The sequence below is a fragment of the Pinus tabuliformis genome, chromosome 9, assembly GCF_031772625.1.
Source record: "Pinus tabuliformis cultivar Carrire ecotype Pingquan chromosome 9, CPIR1, whole genome shotgun sequence".
NCBI lineage: Eukaryota > Viridiplantae > Streptophyta > Pinopsida > Pinales > Pinaceae > Pinus > Pinus tabuliformis.
In genome coordinates, this window is record NC_142307.1 from 838,327,679 (window position 1) to 838,332,539 (window position 4,861).

The following is a 4,861-nucleotide window of genomic DNA, read 5'->3' on the forward strand; positions in this document are numbered from 1 at the left end:
TCTCCAAAACCCAGAAATCGTTTCTGGAAATTTCGCTTAGAAATGACTTAATTAGATTATTAACTATTTTTTAAATATTTCCTAAGTCTAAACATAGGGAATATGGTTAATTATCAGTACTAATTAAGTCAAGGCTTGAATTATCTAGAAGCTCACATGGATCAATCCATAGATGATCCTAACCATCGATTATGTTTTAATCTTGGCTGTTGGTGCTCCAACAGAGGATTATAAGAGGAGGTCAATGTGGTGATGGAGAGGACACTTGAGAGGTTTGATTTCATGAGCAGATCGATTTCTAGAGTAGTAGTAGTCAATTGCTGGAGAGAGAGCTAGAAATCGAAGTAGTGAGAAAGAGGCAGAGACAATGAAGTCGGAGGAAGATTTCCAGATCCGATGAGTGCATTTGCAGAGAGGCAGAAGAGCCACAGAGAGGTTGACGTTGGGGCAACACAGTAGCCTCTAGAAGCAATTTCGATTATACTGGGGAAAGATGCGTTTTAGTGCTAGAAGCTAGACAAAGGTTCTGAAGGCTAGGAGAAACATTTTCCCAGACAACAACAGACCAGACGACTTGAGGAGAGGCTGGTTCGAATTGAGTGCAGAAGGGACTGCGCTAGGGTGACGTTGTCGCTACGCAGAGCCAGTTTGGATGACTCAATTTGAACTGAGGTCATAGCTAGGATTTGCCTATGGAGTGAGGAAAATTCCTCACTAGATTTTTGCTAGTATTTTCTCTGCAAGATTGCCAGTATTAGTCTTCCAAATTGTACTCAGATTATTTCACTGCTGCTTAATATTAAAACCCTCAGTTGATGCACCGGTTTTCCCAAGTTGGGTTTTTCTGGGCAATTTTGTGAAAAAATAATTGTGTTATTTTATGTGTGTGCTAGCATTTCTTCCAACATTTATTCTTCCGCAGTTTTATTTGTGTAGGTTGCAATGTGATTTATTCAATATTTGTTGTGGTAAACAATAAATAAACTGTTAAGTTAAATTAACAATTAGGAGAATAATTTCCAGTTTCTGCAATAGGATTTATGTTTTTGGAATTTACACACTTAAATGGGGGGTTAATCCTCAATCCTAGCCCTGTGATATCTCCTCTATTGGCCTATGGTTTTAGTAAGGGCATTACTTGGGAAACCCTGATTTTGGTAGTGGTCCCATTTTCCTGTTCCATATTTTTCACTCCCCTACGTACATTACAAGACCTATTTCATCATCTTTCCACTTTGGGTCCACATGACTGTTGGGTCCACAATGTTGGAAAATCGGAAAGGCAATTTTTTTTTCTCTTTTTTGATAATTACTTGTGATTTCCTTGAGTTATTATTGTTTTTCTTATGTTCTTATTTTATGTTAGTTCATCAAGCAATTACCAAAACCAAAACACGAAAATCAAGGACACTAGATGTAGGCACATAACCAGGGCAAAACCCATATATAGGGGAAAACCCAGTTAAGAACTCTTCCTTTAGTAATTCAAATGAGATAGACCAAGATCCTATACCAATAGACCTCCCTCCTCCACCAAGTCAACTTTCCAAGATGATTTAGTAGTCTCTTCTTATCTAGTCGCTTCAACCCAACAACAATCCAGAAATTTTGGTTTCTCAGCAACAACACTTCGACCCAGCTTTAGGACTGCAATTTCAATCTAGCAATTTCAATAGCTTTAGCCTAGCAACTTCACAACTTTGACCTTGATGCAACTTCAACCTTGATGCAACAACTTCACAACTTCGACCTTGATGCAACTTCAGAATTTCGTTGCAAATGAGAGAGAGTGAGACCCAAAACTTTGATTCTAGCTTTCTTCTTGAACTTCGCACCTTTTCTACTTCCCAACTATTCAATTCGCTTGTGTGAGATGCCCTCCAAATGAGTCAAGATTTTGCTTATATATATCTTAGGGGATCTAATTCTTCTAATGAGGCCGACTTGGTGGAGGAGGCCTAATTGACCTAATTTACATTAAAATAATTTTCTTTCTTGACAAATAATTCCCAAGAAAGGGTTCTTTACATTGTGACATGGACAAGGACACTTAACATAAACCTTAGAAGTCTTCAATGGAGACTTTAACCTAAAAACAATTGACCCAAGCATGAAACCCATGCTTTAATAAGCCAATTTATTTAATAATAAATTTTTTTCTTTCTTTTGACAAATACATTTCAAATATAATTATGAAGACCGACACTAGTTACATTCTTCAACACTCCCTCTTAACTAGGGAGGTATTCATAATTACCTATATCTATAGAGGTACATGGAAGATCTCCAAAATGAACTACGAAGAGTTCAACACACTCAGTGCTATGAACTAGATTCCTGACCAGGGTAATCTATCTGAGTGGGACTAAGATGGACTAAATATTTTAGCTAGTCTAGGTACCATCAGGCTTACTAACTAACCATCAACCCAGGGATCTAGGTGCGTATCCAAGGTCAGAGCTCCAAGACCAACACCACCCTCCCTCTTTGGGATCTAGACATCAAACACACATAGGTCGACCAAATGTCCTCCCAAGCATCTGCCATTAGATGCTTCATCTCTCCCTAATAAACTAGATATATCCATTTGTCCAAGCATGCTCCCTGTTGTAGCGTTATTTGGTTTTGATAAGTTAGTATATTAGCCAAAAATAATTTTAAAATGTTAAGTTAGAATATGGATGCAAAAGAAAGAAAAGTTAAAATGTTAGGCCAATTTAATGTTTTATAGGCATCCATATCAATAAAATGATAGGTGTTAGCTGCCCTAAACAAAGAAGGAAAAAGAAAAATAAAATGTTAGGGAAGCAAAAAGAAAAGAATGGCTTCATTTCATATTTTTATAAATGCACAGGTTGCTAGTCAAAATGCGCCACATTGGGAAATGTCAAATTATGTTAATATACAATTAGTTCCTTAATCGAGATTAATTCTTTGATTTAAAAACTTTGGCATTTCAATTATATTGTAACGCACAAGTTTGATTTGACCCCATCGAGCAACTCGTCACCTCACATTAACACTGCGCCACCTCTCACCTCATATGCACCCATCTCCCAAGATTCGACGGCCCACACCATTTCGGCCCCCCCTCACCATACGAACTTTACTATTGGGGGGGGGGGCGGGGTTCCGAAATGGGTGGTATTCGAAACCGCGCTTGCCCCTACGTGTCAACACTACAACATTTCGGACACCCTCGGGTGAAACCATTAACCGCCTCTCCCCCCCTCCGAAAAGCAGTTTCTTCGCCTTCCGATACCAATCTTCTATCGATTGCGCTCTCGCCACTCATCTTCTGCCACGTCATTTGCCCATTTGATTTCGCCAATTAAATCCGCTCCCTCCAAAGCTAAGCCGTTAAATAATTAAATGGTTTAGCCGTTAATCCAATGGACCCACGCCACCCTCACCGGAAAAACTAGACTATTATATAATTCTCCATTTCACTCATTAATTGGTTACTGAATTCATACACTGCCACTGTTATTGCTCTGTTACAGGTTTGTTGGACCAAACTCCAACATTTTCACCTGCCAGCGACATCGTCCGCTCACTTGTTTTCAGCCTATTACCTCTGTTCTTGTTCTCAAATCCTAAGTCCCCTCTGTGTATTGAAGGCTATAATCCAGTTTTCACTACTGTCCTTAGCCTTATTCGAAGACGCCTCCAAAGGACAAGGGACCAAAAGAACCTATCAATACTCTGATCTATCCTCCCATTGATTTTCAACACATCCCTTTGGCTAACAGAGACCATAAAATCCATGAAACTCTCTGCGAATTTGACCTTTTTGAGATGTATTGCTAGCTCGAGGACAAATACATAGACAAATCTGATGACATTCAGCTGTGGGAATCCAATTTACCCCACTACATTTTTCCCCGTACCCACAACACCCCAGAATTTGTTAGGAAGTGTCATGCATGTTATTTTCCAAGCCAAAGAGCCATCATTGCCCCCACTAGAGAAATTTTGTTTACTATCACTCCTCAAGCCATAGACCAGATGATGCAAGCCCCCACAGTAGAGAATGCCACCCCCTTTTCCTATGAAGCACTTGTTGAATTGTACCAGAAATTGGACTTTGCCAAGAGGGCCAAAACCCTTGAACTTTTCTTGACAAAAGATGCCCCATTGCCAAAGAAAAATCCTCCCTATCCCTCCTCTATTTTCCCTAAGAGAGCCAAGCAAATTATCACAGTTATCTCTTACCTCCTTGGCTACTACTCAGATCAGTGGGTAGATGAGGCCATCATAGGATTTCTGTCCATTTTCTCTGCTGATTCTAAGCCCTCCATCATGTTTAACTTTAGCCAATTTCTTGCAGATTCAATTCATGAGCAGTTTATCAAATTCCAGATTGAGGAGGTGTTCAAGTATGCTTCTGTGTTAGTCTATATGTTCTTATATTTTCAGGGAGACAACATCAAGCTTGCTTTACAAAAGCTGGATGCAGAAGGGAACCAACAGTTAGTCATCTTTTGGACTACTTTGGTGATGAAGGAACAAAAGGAATACACATACAAACAGTTCATAGAGATGTTTGTGCATCCAGCAATCAGTCTCTTAAGCAGCAGAATAGAATCGAGGATCAGTGAGGAAATTAGAAAGGTGTTGCAGCTATCAGACCAAGTTTAGACAGGGGATTGGTACCTCTATCAGAATTATACATAATTGAGAATATTTGGGTGTGAGATTGCCCCTTACAAGCTGCCTAAATTCCTCCCAATGAGGATTTTTTCTCTAGAGTACATAAGACAAATGCTTAATATGGATGAGATCCACTTTGTAGCTGCCAAGAAGAAGTCCCAATTCAAAATTAAAACACAAATAGGGCCTTTCATTTGCAACAGTAGGG